The 17,761-nt window shown below is 41.0% G+C and overlaps 1 protein-coding gene across 4 annotated transcripts in view; it reads left to right on the forward strand.

Moving 5' to 3' along the window:
- The window catches only part of grk5l (G protein-coupled receptor kinase 5 like), a 78,490-nt gene that overhangs the window by 22,648 nt on the left and 38,081 nt on the right, over positions 1 to 17,761 (forward strand). The window contains exon 1 of one of the 4 annotated variants that reach the window (XM_060931103.1): positions 13,561 to 13,579. The exons of the other annotated variants lie outside the window; for them this stretch is intronic. The gene's annotated coding sequence lies outside the window, so the exon portion shown is untranslated. Of the gene's footprint in view, positions 1 to 13,560; positions 13,580 to 17,761 lie in introns of those variants that run through there. 4 annotated transcript variants of the gene reach the window in all.

Genomic DNA, 17,761 nt, shown 5'->3' on the forward strand with positions numbered 1-17,761 from the left:
ATGTTAACCCTGTTTCCTCGACAACCGTGTCATCTGTGTGTGTGTGTGTGTGTGTGTGTGTGTGTGTCCTTTTAGATATCAGTGCATTCACGTAAACCCACTATTCAGAAAAAAGGACTCCGTTAGTGATGATCGAATTGGCATTGACTTGTGTCTCAAATCACACTTCGTTCACTATAAAATCACATTTCGTTCACTATAAAGTGCACATCTTTGGAAGCTGAATTGGAAGTGTTCTGCAGAAGTACCCATGATGCACTTGAAGACCACTCATGGAGTCGTGAATAGAATAGTGTGTGATTTGGGACACGTCCCAAGTAGACAAAGACATATTCATCAGGTTTTGTGTACTAGTGCTCTAAATAGTGCACATGATTCAGTAATGACGCTGCAATGTTTATTGTTTTCCTATAAATAATGTACACATCCTTTATTCTGCTTATACCACAGCAACATTTCAAAGATTACAGTTCTTACGAATTAAAGAAATGATGTTTATTGGTACATTCAATGTTGTGAAGTTCAAACTTACGTTATAGCAGCGATAAACAGTCGTTTCCTCACCGGACTCTTTTTATTCTCTCAGACAAAGTTACTGAGAAACTGCAAAGAAGCATAAAGTCCTCCGTTGTAAACTTACACCTTTACCTCTGACACTGGAGACTCCTTCCGTATTAAAAATAAATGTCTTATGACAGAAAACATCACCATATCAACGATTTTTTAAAAATCCGTTTATGTGGCATGTCCACTATACGCATTGCTGTGCATGAGCTGTTACTATAGAAACAATAACGTATTCAAATGAGCACATTAACATAAACTTGTGCTTTATATTTTGCTCTATATAGTGAAGGGGGAGTGGCTTCTCACTCCTAGTATTAAAACAGTTGTAAACTGCATCGTAAGGAATGGAATTGATTCTGTCAGGAGATCCTATCATCTCGTAAATACACACATCCAAACATGACTGAGTGTATGTGTGTGTGTGTGTGTGAGAGATTAACCAAGGTCAAGACGGCAGTCAGCGCTGATTGTTGACATGTTTTACTCTTTCAGTTATTAATCGAGCTCTGACTTAAAGAGGAAGTGCTTCAGGAAATGTTGACGTTAATGTGAGAACCATAATAGCCTTGTCGGTTTAATCGCAGTCATTAATAAATATTCACCTCACATGAGTGCCAGAGCCTTTTTTAAACGATGTTGATCGTCTGCTTGCGCTTGATAAACTGAAGCTCCGATGAGGCGTGACCCGGCCGAGTTCCAGGACATACAGCAATGACTGAATGGCTCAGACTAAAAAAAAAATTTGCATATTTGTTCATTTGTCAGTATTTCTGGCACACCTCATGTTTGAGGAACATCTCTTTCTGGTAAACACCTTTCACACTCGGTATCCCTCAAGGATCAGTACTTGGGCCCCTTTAATTTGTCCCTTAATTATTAAGAAAGAATATATTCCCTCTTGTCCAGATCATTATTAAATAAAACCTCAAATATTTACTGAAGGGTGTGGGCGAAGGGGCAGGGATACAACCAAATACGAATATTCATAATGAACAGATGTGTTCTAAACGAATAAATGTGCAGGTACAAATAGAAGGTGCTTCTAGCTTTTATTTTTTATTATTATGTTTTTAAAGAAAGGCTGTCAGGAAGTTTCACGGGGCAACGAAAAAGTCACGTGAGCAGGCAGGATGTTTTTACTTTCATGAACGTGTGAGCGAGCAGTCGGATATAAAACTCCAGGAAGAAACAAAGTCACTAATTCTGAGGCAGGTGAATGGAAGTGTGAGTAAAATCCTTAGGATATTGGTAAAACAGGAAAAGCAGGGAAGATAAACTGTAACAAAAAGCAACTGGTCAAAATCAGAAAGACAGAAGAACGAAGGAGAATGCTGATGATAGAAAACAACAAACAGCAAAAGTCAAGTCAAGTTTATTTGTATCGCGCTTTTAACAATAAACATTGTCGCAAAGCAACTTTACAGAATTTGAGTGACTTTAAACATGAGCTAATTTTATTCCTAATCTATCCCCAATGATGAAGCCTGTGGTGACAGTAGCAAGGAAAAACTCCCTCAGACGACATGAGGAAGAAACCTCGAGAGGAACCAGACTCAAAAGGGAACCCATCCTCATTTGGGCAACAACAGACAGCCTGACTAACTCGTTGATGTTATAAACTCTTCATTGATGGAAACTTGAGTGCAAAACTGTTCATGACAACTGCAGTCCTAAAGTTAGCAAGTCAACTGTAGTCCTCAGCCATAAAAGCATTACTGTAAGAGTCCAGAGCGTCCTCCAGGTGTGACTTTCAACTGTCCTCATGGGGCCGTCCTCCACAGGAGCGATGTGATGAGACTCCAACCAGACACAGGGCACCAGGATGGATCAGGCAGGTCCGAGGAGCAGAAGAGGTTCAGCAGCTCGATCCCAGGACTGACATGTAACTCAGAGGGACGGGGGGGAGGAACACAGGTGGTTAGGTATGCCCAGTGTCACCTGATGAGTAAGTACAGTATACATTTTGCACTGAGTACAAGCAGGGACTCTGGCAACTAACTATGACAGCATAACTAAAAGGGGAGAGCCAGAAGGTAACACAGGCATGAGGGAGCCCCGGGACATAAAGCAGCAGCCACTACACCGTCAACAAACTCGAGTGAGCAAGCGAGTGGGGACTGACAGCATCCATACATCCCAGTTTACCAAAACACTCTGTCTGAGGATCCTCCAGATCTACTCCTTTACCTCATAAACACCATTAACACAAGGCTTGACTAAACAGATCTGTTTTCAGCCGAGACTTAAACACTGAGACTGTGTCTGATTCCCGAACACTACTTGGAAGGCTGTTCCATAACTGTGGGGCTTTGTAAGAAAAGGCTCCGCCCCCTGATGTAGCCTTCACTATACGAGGTACCAGCAGATAGCCTGCACCTTTTGATCTAAGTAGGCATGGCGGGTCATAGAGGACCAGAAGTTCACTCAGGTACTGTGGTGCGAGACCATTCAGTGCTTTAAAGGTCAATAGTAGTATTTTATAATCAATACGAAATTTGATTGGGAGCCAATGCAGTGTGGATAAGACAGGGGTGATGGGGTCATATTTTCTAGTTCTAGTAAGGACTCTTGCTGCTGCATTTTGAACTAACTGGAGCTTGTTTATGCACTTATTGGAACATCCAGACAGTAAGGCATTACAATAATCCAACCTGGAGGGAATGAAAGCATGAACTAGTTTTTCCGCGTCATGTAGTGACATTAAATTTCTTATCTTAGCAATATTTCCGAGATGAAAGAAAGCTATCCGGGTGATGTTATCAATGTGAGTTTCGAATGAAAGACTGGGGTCAATAATCACGCCGAGGTCTTTTACTGCTGCACGTGAAGAAACAGAAAGGTCATCCAGAGTTACTGTGGAATCAGAAAACTTACTTCTAGCTGCATGTGGTCCGAGTACAAGTACTTCAGTCTTGTCAGAGTTAAGCAGAACGAAGTTAATCAGCATCCAGTGTCTAATGTCCTTCACACATTCCTCAATTCTATAAAGCTGGTGTCTCTCATCAGGTTTTACAGAAACATACAACTGTGTGTCATCAGCATAACAGTGGAACCTTGCAAAAGAACTGAAAAAGCAACAGGAGTGGAACCCAGTGTGTTCTTCTGTTCTGCTGTTGCATGCTGAGATGCTTTTCTGCTCACCACGGTTGTAAAGAGTGATTATATGAGTTACTATATCTTTCCTGGCCAAAAAAGCTCAAACCAATCTGTCCATTTTCCAAGGTGTTTGTTTCCACCTACAGAATCTACACTTACAAAGCTGTTTAAAACACAGTTTCACAACACAAAAGCTGTGCATCACACAAAATTAGTCTTATCATGTACAAAATAACGCTAACGGAGTCAGAGAAGTCATGTACGGTGGGCGTTGCCTGAATTCCTGGCTTGGAATTCTGAGTTGAACGATTGTTCCAGTGCACTTTTCCATATCTCAGTACAATATATTGCAGCATAAGACCAGGCAGTTGCTAAGGATGATTATTACCCATACAGGTCACTTTTTCGATGGAATAAAAACATGTTCTATTCCCTTCTAGTGGGTTTCATTCATTTGGTTCGATAGCATGCAATATTGTTAGCATATTGCTTATCCTATGTGCATTACATCACTCTACTCAGTAGAGAATGAGCGTTGAATATGATTTACAATATTGTATGGTTGTCAAGACAACATGATGTCACACGTCGGAGACAAAACTTTCGCACTAGCGAGTGAGTGACTGTGACAGTTTGTAAACAAACATGGCCATCAGGTTTGCTTTGTTACAAAATACGGAAGATTTTGAGAGAATTTTGAAAGAGAAAGACGCATTGAACACCTGAAAGGAATGTGTATGTATAATAATAATAATAGGGCGGCACGGTGGTGTAGTGGTTAGCGCTGTCGTCTCATAGCAAGAAGGTCCGGGTTCGAGCCCCGGGGCCGGCGAGGGCCTTTCTGTGTGGAGTTTGCATGTTCTCCCCGTGTCCGCGTGGGTTTCCTCCGGGTGCTCCGGTTTCCCCCACAGTCCAAAGACATGCAGGTTAGGTTAACTGGTGACTCTAAATTGAGCGTAGGTGTGAATGTGAGTGTGAATGGTTGTCTGTGTCTATGTGTCAGCCCTGTGATGACCTGGCGACTTGTCCAGGGTGAACCCCGCCTTTCGCCCGTAGTCAGCTGGGATAGGATCCAGCTCGCCTGCAACCCTGTAGAACAGGATAAAGCGGCTACAGATAATGAGATGAGATGAGACACCACGAAAAAAGTCAGCCAACATTATTTAAATATGTTACATGTGGTAACATATTTAAACCTGGCAGAACCTGGCCACGCTTATTTCCTGTTTTCATGCCATCACTCAGGATGGACTCAAACTAGGTGATCCGTACCACACACAAGTGCGTTTGACCCCCAAATTCCGATTCGTTTGACTTGTGTGATCGCACTCCGGTGTGGTTCACTCGGTCCGTTTGGAAGAGGTGCACTCGGGTGTGGTCAGGTGTGGAGAGGTGCACTCCAACGCTATGCTGTCAAAATTAGTTGACGGAAACAAACATTTGCACTTTTCGGTTCATTCGAGAATGTGGGTTAATAACGGCTCTGGTTCTCACCTTACTAATGAATGTGAATTGTAATTCATGAGTAAAGCCAAGAATTCCTCCTTCATCATCTGCTGCGTCTGTAAAAATCTTCTTATTCTTGCAACATGATTTATAAAAATTGATGACTTGCATAAGCAATAAACCTGTGCAGCATGTGAGAGGGCTGTGTGTCACGGCGCCCAGAACAACTCCAAATAATGCACGAGAGTCACGAAACAAAAAACGCACATTATTCTATGTGACGGCGCTTTTCTTCAACTCAGAAAGTTGCATCATGATGACGTAAGTGTATTTGGGCATGAAACATAAAGCACAGTGTGAGCTCAGGCCAGCAGGGGAGGGGGTAGAGGGGACAATCGCTCTCAGGAGTGATACAAGGCACTCGTTCCTCATGTGAGTACGTCTTCAGTGTGTACACTCACCGGCCACTTTATTAGGAACACACATACAAACACAGATACAAATCAAGAGCTTCAGTTAATGTTCACAATGTTCAAACATCAGGATGGGAACAATTGTGATCTCACAGTGTGACTTTCTTTCTTTCCCTGTGGTATGGGTGTTGGTTTGATCCAGATGGATTGGTTTGAGTATTTCAGAAGCTGCTGATCTCCTGGGGTTTTCACACACAACAGTCTCTAGAGTTTACACAGAATGGTGCAGAAAACAAAAAACACTGAGTGAGTGAGCGACAGTTCTGTGGGTGGAAAGTAAACAAACGCCTTGTTGATAAGAGAGCTCAGAGGGAAATGGACAGATTCAAGGTGGTTTGAGCTTTTTTGCCAGGAAGGATATAGTAACTCATATAATCACTCTTTACAACCGTGGTGAGCAGAAAAGCATCTCAGCATGCAACAGCAGAACAGAAGAACACACTGGGTTCCACTCCTGCAGCCAAGAACAGGGATCTTACAATCAACAACACGTCCCTATTAAAGTGGCGTGGGAGTGTGTGTATATACACTGAGTGAGCGAGTCAGACATCCGTGTTTCATCCCTGATTGCTGCCTGCACTCCCTTTTTCCCTTCTCACTTTCTTAAAATAACAAGTTCAGTGTTGCGAAGTGTGTTCCAGTGTTTACTAGTCGGCCCGGCCTAATTAAGCCCAATTAAGCCTTCCTAAATATAATGCCTGCTTATTCAGCTGGTCAGTGTGTGTGTGTGTGTGTGTTAGTGAGCTGGAGAATTTTCCGAGTGTGGAATTCACAGATGTGGTGTGTAGTAGAACAGGAAGTGGTTCATCTGCTAAACCGCCTGACCAAAGTGACAAAAATCTGACATGGCATGCCGGTGTTAAAACATCTTCAGGCTCTTCTCATCTCATCTCATTATCTCTAGCCGCTTTATCCTGTTCTACAGGGTCGCAGGCAAGCTGGAGCCTATCCCAGCTGACTACGGGCGAAAGGCGGGGTACACCCTGGACAAGTCGCCAGGTCATCACAGGGCTGACACATAGACACAGACAACCAGTCACACTCACATTCACACCTACGCTCAATTTAGAGTCACCAGTTAACCTAACCTGCATGTCTTTGGACTGTGGGGGAAACCGGAGCACCCGGAGGAAACCCACGCGGACACGGGGAGAACATGCAAACTCCGCACAGAAAGGCCCTCGGGGCTCGAACCCGGACCTTCTTGCTGTGAGGCGACAGCGCTAACCACTACACCACCACTAGGCTCTTTTTTCGCTAAAAACATAAAGCAGTAACTGAGCGTCCTCCATCTTGAGTTGTGTAATCGTCAAAGTTAGAGAGGCTCCGTGTTAAATGCAAGAACGTACATCTAATAGGAAAGATCTAAAATGTTTACGCATGCATACGTTGTAATTCTGAGCGGCTAAGTTTATCAACTATTTTGATTACCCATAATGCTCTGCTTTTAAATAATTATGATATGAAATAAAGCGTAATGTAATGTTAGCTTTCAACAAAGTCTTCTCAACTACTATATTACAGTTGTTGTTGCTATGGTAACGCCTCGGAATCTTCGTTAATTATTTTGATTTAAAACGTTTCTATCACCAATAAATTGTTTGGTACTGTGTAAATTTAATTGCGATAATAAAAGCGTAAATATCGCCAGAGCCTCAATTGTTATTATTATTATTATTATTATTATTATAGTTACACAGAATAGAATTGTGGTTACATTTTTCATCAGGGAGAGGCATCACACATCTATTTCTAAAAATAAGTCACACTCGCCATTTAATCAGAAATGATTATCTTCTGTGAACGTAATAATACGATATATTTTGCGATATATAGATCTGAGTGTTTCATATCCTGCTTGTGTTGTCGTACGATGGCAAGCTAAAGTTAATCACAGCAGGCTATAAATTGAATCAGTAAAGAAAACGTTAGCTAAAAGACGTATTTGTAAACATTTTTTAAACAGTGTTAGTGCTTGACCAGGTTAGCTAGCTAACTAGCAAGCCACGTGCACACTGTAGCCCAGGAGTAATAGGGTTATACCCAGAACAAATTAGTAACAAGCTGAAAATTTCAGAATATGTTCAGAATACCTTTAGGAATAACATACTAAAAGTCCCCGGAAATCCCCCTTGTGCTGTCTGAGAAATTCAAGATGGCGTCCAAAATGGCCGCCAAATGGAGATCTGCCCATATCTCAGGCCCAAAACAAAATATTAATGCAATTAAAAGGTCAGAATATATGTTTTGTAGGGTAGGAGAGTAAATTCCAACGTGTGTATTAATTACATTGTGTATTAACATTATATAATAACAATGTACACATTATTATAACAGTATATTTGTGTATAGTGTGGATCCATTGGTTACTCGTTCACGCCGTATCATCCTATTCTGTTCACAAAACAACAAACACAATTACTAGGGGTTGGAGCACTTATTTTCATTAATATTAATTAAAGTAAATTGGTGGTGTAAAATGAAAAATGGCATGTTAAAAGGTCATGCTGAGTTCAGTCATTTTTTGTCCGAACACACTGGCATTGCTAGTAGTAAAGACTGGCGCTAGAAACTCAAAGATTAATTTTTTTCCACCCTTAAACAAGCTTGAATAAATTCCCTACTTCATTGATGGTACAACAAAGGTCCAAGCATTACAACTGAGTCACTGAGAAGTGTTTAAGTCTACTCATTGTTTATAAGCAAGAGCTTTTATTGAGGCAGACCTTTTTGTCATGAAAGTCGCCGGAATGTTGAAGAAGTGTACTGAAACAGCTTGCCATTGTAGTTTTAGAAGATAGAGTTCTCAAATTTAATTTCCCTTTAATATTTTATCAAAGCTTAAAGATGCACTAAATATTAAGGAAATTGATGTCTAATTGTTGTCTTACATTATGTTCATGTATGTAGGTAGCCTACTAAGCTAATCTGTCAATCATGTCAACCATCAAATTCCATGTAATTTCCACATTAATGACCTTGTAATCTTGGTTAATTTTAATTTTAACAGTGTGACAATGGTGAATTTGCATCGCTTGTATGAGAGAACATATAATTTAACATTTTAATTGCATTTATATTATGTTTTATCCCTGAGATACTGAAAAATCTCCAATCGGCGGCCATTTTGGACGCCATCTTGAATTTCTCAGAGAGCATAAGGTGGATTCCCGGGGACTTTTAGTATGTTATTCCTAAGGGTATTCTGAACATATTCTGAAAAATTCAGCTTGTTACTAATTTGTTCCGGGTTGGACTCAATTTTGAGCTAATGCTCTTGGGCTACTGTGCACACTTGCTAGCTTATTTTCATGACACTCCTGTGAGGTAACACGGTCGTGCGTTTGTAAATATAGTGCATGTTTTTCACTCCAGACACAATTGTAATCAGCGCTAAAATCACTAATGTAATGAGATAAGCAAATCTTTCTGTTGCACGATCTCTCTCTCACACACACACACACACACACACACAATGTTAGATGCAGGAAATATCAGATGTCTGTTTTGTTTCATGGAAGTGTGTGTGTGTGTGTAAGAGAGAGAGAGAATGTTAAACGTTTCCTATCAACTCAGCACTTCCTGCTCATTGTCTCCTCTGTCTGATATTTTTATGAGTTTTATAAGAGCTTCAAAAATGTAAGAAATTTCACATCAACTAGAAAACTAGCATAGCTACCATAATTAGCATAACTAGCACTAGCATGGATCACCATGTCCTATAGTGTGCACCATCATGCTAATAATCTGAATATGATTTGATTGTTCAAGTGGTCAGGAGGTAAGCAGTACGATACGATTATCTTAGATTATCTGATTTCAGGAAACTTGGATTTAGCGCTTTTAGCTCCTCCTTATTTGCTCTTTTCACACATGCAAACTCCTCACCTTTCGGCGAAATTCGCCGTTTTGGTCCCAAAATAGGTCACTTGTGTGAATCGTGTAGATCCGAAGAGTTTTTTTTTTGGGGGGTAGGCAGGCTACAACGCTATTGTTGCCAAACATTTCACTTACAAGGTTACAGCCAATCAAGATAAACAGTTACTAACACGCTTCTTTTCCATTGGAGTTCTGATCAGCTGGTGCACAACCCACTGCTGGTTGCCAGTCCTCGCTTACGAATATTCCACAGATTCAGACCGCAAAGTCACCTTTTTATAGAGAGATCTGGCAACCTCATCTCGCGACTGAATCTGAATACCAATGGAACAGTTTCCAGCGCGCTCGGGGGTGAATAACCATGGGCGGATCTACCGGGGTGGCATATGCCACTCTAAAAGAAAGCCTTGCCACCCCTGCTGCTACCCCAGTTGGCAGCGACGAATTCAAAGAAAAATTACGGCCAATTTGACATTTACGTGCGCAAATTTCCAATGTCCGACTGTGGCGAATGCAGCACGAGATAACGCCAGAGATTGGTTGTTTTGGAAAATTGAGAGGCGCGAAGCGAGGGAGCCAGGAGTCGCGAGGAAAGGAGACACGGGAGGAAAGGGGTAAAAGCTGATTAACTATCTATCAAAAAATGAAATTATAATGAATGAACAGTGCTAGTATAGTTGCGATGCTGATTTTGAGAGGATAAAAATCAGGTTGGAGAAGGTTATTTAGCTAACTATACATGTAAGGCAAAAAAAAAAAAGTGTGTTTCCGGTAACCCGACCGATCGAGAATTTCCGCGTTGAAATTGCCGACCGTAAAGTTTTTATTACAAATTTCCCTCGATATTTTAGTGTAAGCGGCGTTAGTTTGTCATAATTTTTTGTTTCAACGCATTCAAGTTGTGAAAGAAACGATAAAAAGTAAAATGTTTTGCCACTTCTATCAGCCCTCCTGGCTGTAATGCAAATTGCTTCCTCTTCAGTATACAAGTGCACTTCCATGGCAGGGAAAAACACTACATTTTGCCGCCTATGTAGTCCCCTATTTATACAAATAGGAGTCATTCAGGATTCAGCCATGTTTTTGCTCCGTGTTTTTGCTCGACCCAAGTTCTACAGTAGGCTAGGCGAGGCCGGCTGCTTTTAATGGAAGTAGCCTAGCCTAGGACGTTAAACCATATTTTCACGTTATTTCTTGATAAGGTGTTTTCACATTATCACATGAAAATATCATGAAATTACATGATATGTTATTACATGATAAATATATTGTAAAAACGTGATAACTCTGTTAACAATATCTTTTCACGTAATTACTTGAGTCTAAGCCAATTTTTTTTTTTTTGAGTGTGGCAGCAATACGCTTCCGCAGATCATAACTCGAACTCTTGCGATATTTTTTTTATTCGGTTAAAGATTTAAAACACTTATTTTATTATGATGTGTGGTATAAAGGATTCTGTGCCAAAATACTATTTTGTAAGATGTTTACTTGTGTTAATTTTTTCGAACAAAATAAAACAAATTAAGAAAAATTTCCTACCTACCGACCTTATTTTAGTATTTCATGTTACCTGAAACACACTTTTTTTTTTTTTGGCCTAATGTTAGCTAGGTCTGACATTAGTTTTGTGTAAAGTCGGCCACAAAAGTTAATATTGATTCACCGTCTGTCAAGGAAAACATTGCTATTGGCTGAAGCTTATGATTCAAATATTGAGGATCTTAAACATGAGTTACATCAGACGAGGAGAGGACTAGACAGAACAAAGGGGGAACAGGAGAGTCCTACCACTCTCATGGAGTTCACTGTTTTTGGACCCATACCAAGATGATGATGATGTTGGTTTTTTTTTGAGTTGTTCAGGTTGTGTAAAATAGCGGTTGTCTTGCCTGTGAGCAGTGCATCCTGTGAACGAAGTTTTTCATCTCTCAGGCTCATAAAGACTTATTTGCGGTTGACTATGACAGAAAAGAGACTATCAAGTTTGGCTGTACTCAGCATTGAATCAAAGCGCACAAAAGCATTAGATCTTGATAAATTTGTGAAGCGTTTTGCTGAGCAACATGGAAATCGCCGCATTCAGCTGTTGTAGGCATGACAAGTTCATGTTCTGCTCACTGGTGAGCCTTTACAAAGCGTGAGGAAAAAAAACTATAAAATGTGACACTGGTGTAAATGGTTTAAATCATGCTGAACTTGAAGCAGTGTTGTTATTGTTGTTTTTTAGTGTTTGTTCTTTTGCATATACAGTATAAAACTGTCCAGAAACGGTATAGACCTCATCTGAGAATGTGTGTTCTTCGTGAACAATAAAGGCATGAGATTAAGTTTATCTGTATGAGTTTGTAAATGGCAGTCTGTGCCCTTTTGTAGTGTGTACATACTATTTGTCGTCAAACTGTGATTAAATTCAGTATATATACATGTCTGTAATACGTTGCCACCCCTCAAAAATTCCTGCCCCCCTCTTGCCACCCCATAAATATTTTTCAAGATCCGCCCCTGATTTCACATAGGTGATGTCTTTAAGAAAATTGACAGACAGGGATTGGCCAGGTGTGTCCTCTGGGGTAGGTCTGTTAGATAGCACAGGCAGTAATATATACCTTTTTGTAAATAGCCCACTGTGTTGTACACAGGGGTGAAAATTAACTTCACAAAATATCAAACTTTACCGGCCACTGACAAATAAATGGTACAATTTACCGGCCACTCAACAGTAACTTATTAAGACATGTTTATGGAAAGTTATTTTGTACTGTATTAAATTCAAGATGTCACTGGTTGCAATTTTTTTTGTAACGTAGACTACGAAATGTACTTTTGCGCGCGTGCCGTGTCCCCGTGCATCCTTCTCACCTTTTTCACCCCTGACCAGTTTGCATGCCTGTCTTTTACATTCTGGTATTTTTATTTTTTTCAATACTTTCATGCGCTCTCGGTAGATGTGTGTCGAAAATGAAATGTCATAAAAAAAAAATCGTTAATATCAGAATATTCATGTCATACCTGTTGCTAAATTGACCTCATGAATGTAACACCAGTGCGTGTGACTTAGAATTACTTACGAACATATTTTAATTTTTTTTATTTGGATTAAATGTGATGTTATGTTTAAGTGTGTGTGTGTGCGCGCATGCAGATTACCAGAGAAGTTGCTTCTAGGTCTAAATTTAGCTAGCTAATGTAGCAGGAACATGTGTAACTTGCTAGTTAGCTGGCTAGCCTGACCATATTTAAATAATAGAAAGAAATTTTAACAAATGTGTTGCTAAAATGTTCTTTACTGTTTTGGTTTGTAGTTTGTCTTGGTTAAACTAGCTAACCCTAACCCTAAGGAACTCCTCGCAAACTCACGACAACCTGGCGACCTAATATGTAACTTGCCCACTAGCATTTGCTTTGTTAGGTCTTTCCTTCCTAGCATCTTAATTTTAATACGATGATAAATGATATTTCATATCGCTATAACTTAGCTAATATAACGGCACTGGAAGTAACTTGCTAACGCTATATATATAAAGTGATAAATCTTTTAGCTAACATGGCATGTATAACCTATACTAGCTAGTTTGTTAGCATTAACAGCTATGTTAGGGCTCTCTTGCGCTAGTGTTCAAGCAGAGAAGCTAGCGAGTGGGCACGAGATATCGTGACGTTTGATTAAATGTTCGCTAATGATAGTAATAACGTGGAATTGACTATTGGTACACATCTTTGTGTTTAATTGTGATTTCTTGAATAGTCCATCCTTCATCTCTGGAGAAGGTGACACATCCTGTAACACACACACTCAGAACCTTAAACACATAAGCGCACAAGCTGGAAAAGGTGCTAAGTTTAGAGCAGTTTGTTTTTCCTTGACACAGGTAGTCAAGATGCTTTTATTTAGTTTTTTTCCAAATCCACACTTGTGTTAGCATGTATATGTGCACGTTAGCCTGTGTTAGTGTGTGTTAGCGAGCCTCACTGTGATGGTGGGCTGTAAAATAAACACTAACCTCACTCCATGATTTTACTAGCAAATCTCACCGAGGTCTGACGTCAGAGGTGGAGCAGCTGCTTTACATGTGGCCAAAGACACGACGAGCTCGCGTCATCATGCGGTTTCTTTTGTACGTTTGATCAATTTTATGAAAACTTTGAAGTAAAAATATATAAATCTTAATTGTTCTGCATATTAGCTACCATCTTCTGTACTGTTTGGATTAACAGACGTTCAGAGCTAGCTGGGTTAAGCAATCCAGCCGACGAAACGTGACTAGTATGTGTACTTTTTAGCTAGCTGTCCCAGTCAAGAGCTAAAACAAGTGGTGTCTCATAGCTAAGATTTCCTTGGTACAGTATTTTGCTAGTTAAATAATCAGCTCGCAGTAAACATGCTAGTCATGTTTTGTTTGATGTATTTAACTGGCTAGCTAACATAACATGACTGTGTATTAGCTAGCTTGAGTTACAAATATGTACATATTTCTTTACTCTTTTGATGAACAGTCATTGTAAGAGGAACATGTTAATTACTTGCTAATTATTTATTTAGACTCAAGCTCAAAACCTTTTTTAAAGAGAGAACCATTCTCTTTTCTAGAACATTCCTAGCTAACCTGAAACATAGAGAGCATATGTAGCTTTCTAGCTAGCGTTTATATATTTTTAGCGAATATGTTCTTGTTTCTTGTCACTGTTTGTGTAAACATACCTTGCTTTATATCTACATTTAAATTTAGCTAGCTAGTGTAAGTGTGTGTAACAAGCGTTAGTTTGCTAGCTTTTACATACAAGACCTGATACAGTTAGCAAAAACTTTCTGATGTTGGTTATTGACAAACTGAAACTCTGAGAGCCAATTATAGTTGAAGTTTTGTTTTTTTTTTTTAAAAAAAAAGACATTTCAGAAATCTCATCTCATCTCATTTTCTTCCGCTTATCCGGGGCCGGGTCGCGGAGGCAGCAGTCTGAGCATGGAAGCCCAAACTTCCCTCTCCCCAGACACCTCAGCCAGCTCCTCGGGAAGAACACCGAGGCGTTCCCAGGCCAGCCGAGAGACATAGTCCCTCCAGCGTGTCCTGGGTCTTCCCCGGGGCCTCCTCCCGGGGGGACATGTCTGGAACACCTCCCCAGGGAGGCGTCCAGGAGGCATCCGAAAGAGATGCCCGAGCCACCTCGGCTGATTCCTCTCGATGTGGAGGAGCAGCGGCTCTACTCCGAGCTCCTCCCGAGTGACTGTGCTTCTCACCCTATCTCTAAGGGAGCGCCCAGCCACCCTGCGAAGGAAACTCATTTCGGCCGCTTGTATCCGCGATCTTGTTCTTTCTGTCATTACCCAAAGCTCATGACCATAGGTGAGAGTTGGAACGTAGATCGACCGGTAAATCGAGAGCTTCGCCTTTTGGCTCAGCTCCTTCTTCAGCATGACGGACCGGTAAAGCGACCGCATCACTGCGGAGGCTGCACCGATCCACCTGTCGATCTCACGCTCCATCCTTCCCTCACTCGTGAACAAGATCCCGAGATACTTAAACTCCTCCACTTGAAGCAGGACTTCTCCACCAACCTGGAGAGGGCAAGCCACCCTTTTCCGGTCGAGAACCATGGCCTCAGACTTAGAGGTGCTGATTCTCATCCCAGCTGCTTCACACTCGACTGCAAACCGCCCCAGTGCATGCTGAAGGTCCTGGTTTGAAGAAGCCAACAGGATAATATCATCCGCAAAAAGCAGAGATGAAATCCTGTGGTTCCCAAAAGGATTCCCTCCGGCCCCTGGCTGCACCTAGAAATTCTGTCCATAAAAATTATGAACAGAACCGGTGACAAAGGGCAGCCCTGCCGGAGTCCAACATACACTGGGAACAGGTCTGACTTACTGCCAGCAATGCGAACCAGACTCCTGCTCCGTTCGTGCAGGGACCGGACAGCCCTTAGCAAAGAGCCCCGAACCCCATACTCCCGAAGCACCCCCCACAGAATACCACGAGGGACACGGTCGAATGCCTTCTCCAGATCCACAAAGCACATGTGGACTGGTTGGGCGAACTCCCATGAACCCTCGAGCACCCTATGAAGGGTATAGAGCTGGTCCAGTGTTCCACGACCAGGATGAAAACCGCATTGTTCCTCCTGGATCCGAGGTTCGACTATTGGCCAAATTCTCCTCTCCAGTATCCTGGAGTAAACCTTCCCGGGGAGGCTGAGAAGTGTGATTCCCCTATAATTGGAGCACACTCTCTGGTCCCCTTTCTTAAAAAGAGGGACCACCACCCCGGTCTGCCACTCCAGAGGCACTGTCCCCGGCCGCCACACGGTGTTGCAGAGGCGTGTCAGCCAGGACAGCTGACAACATTATTTCAGAAATAATATCTAAAAAAATAAAACAGAAACAGATAAATCCACCATTTAGAGAAGCTAATTAAATCTCTTCGCTGTTTCTTTTTGGCTAAAGCTGTTCAATATACATTCTATAGCTAAACTAGCAAGCAAAGTGATGCTTTTAGGGTTCCTGAGGTAAATATATCTGTGTGTGTGTGTGTGTGTGTGTGTGTGTGTGTGTGTGTGTGTGTAGACAAAAGGAACCGCAGTATTTATCATCACAGTTTACGGGCCGTGCAGTTTACACGACACACTCGTCATCGAGGAGGAAGTTTGCAAACGGCTTCCCAGAATCAGACAAATGTCCATTCTTTAACGCGAGGCCTGTTTTCCTCAGATTACGCCACAGCATTTACATCTGCTTCGGCTATAAAATAAATGATCATAATCTATTCATACCTCTGTGTGTGTGAGAGAGAGTGTTTTGCAAAAATGTAAAGTACTTAAAAAATAGCAGTCTTCATAAAACTTTATTTGGCTAGCTAACATAGCATTTCTTGCTAATTAGCTGTCTGGATTTAGACAGCTGTTTTAGACAGTTCTTAGCCAAGTGCTAGCTCCATTCAGGATCTAATTCACGACTTAAATAGCCGCGATAACATTTTTTTTGTCTCATTTGTGTTTATAAATCTCCATTACAGTTACATTGAGCTAGTTAGCATAACATGGGCAGAGGCAGTGCTTGCTAGAGCTAGCTTAAAGTGCCATTCCACCATTGGATGTATTTTTTTGGCATAAAATACAATATATCTTATGACAACATGACTAGACAGAGAAATCTTTTAGCTTCAAAATGATATATCAAACATAATTTTTTGACAATGACAAGCATATTAATTTTGCGACCAAAGTCAACTACCCTTTTAATTTCCGCGCGGTAGTGAAACGTGATGTCATCGGCAGGTTCCCCTTCTTGTGTACCACGTCACGTGTGACGTGGCACAGATTATCAGCAATGGCGGATAGAACGCGATTGTCAGCTTCGGAAAAGAAGCGAAGGAAAATAGCAAGTGATGCCCAAAGGAGACGGTCGATGGTGAATATCGGCACAGCAATCGACAAGTGGAAATCGCGTTCTATCCGCCATTGCTGATAATCTGTGCCACGTCACACATGACGTGGTACACAAGAAGGGGAACCTGCCGATGACATCACGTTTCACTACCGCGCGGAAATTAAAAGGGTAGGTGACTTTGGTTGCAAAATTAATATACTTGTCGTTGTCAAAAAATTATGTTTGATATATCATGTTGAAGCTAAAAGATTTCTCGGTCTAGTCATGTTGTCATAAAATATATTGTATTTTATGCCAAAGAATACATCCAATGGTGGAATGGCACTTTAAAGCTCAACATAACAGAATAAATTATAAATGAGTCACCTCTTCTTCTTACATTTTATTGATAGCTATGTTGTTGTTTGTTAATAGTGCGCACAACTTGCTATTTAGTTAGTTATGTAGCATTAAGAGTCAATCCTATGGAAAAAAACAAACAGCAACAGAGTAATGTGTTTAGACAAGCTTTACAGGTTGCTAACATGCTAACAGTCATACTCCTGCATGTACACTACCGTTCAAAAGTTTGGGGTCACTTTGAAATGTCCTTATTTTTGAAAGAAAAGCACTGTTCTTTTCAATGAAGATCACTTTAAACTAATCAGAAATCCACTCTATACATTGCTAATGTGGTAAATGACTATTCTAGCTGCAAATGTCTGGTTTTTGGTGCAATATCTCCATAGGTGTATAGAGGCCCATTTCCAGCAACTCTCACTCCAGTGTTCTAATGGTACAATGTGTTTGCTCATTGCCTCAGAAGGCTAATGGATGATTAGAAAACCCTTGTACAATCATGTTAGCACAGCTGAAAACAGTTGAGCTCTTTAGAGAAGCTATAAAACTGACCTTCCTTTGAGCAGATTGAGTTTCT

Source organism: Neoarius graeffei, chromosome 10, assembly GCF_027579695.1.
Source record: "Neoarius graeffei isolate fNeoGra1 chromosome 10, fNeoGra1.pri, whole genome shotgun sequence".
Classification (NCBI taxonomy): Eukaryota; Metazoa; Chordata; class Actinopteri; order Siluriformes; family Ariidae; genus Neoarius; species Neoarius graeffei.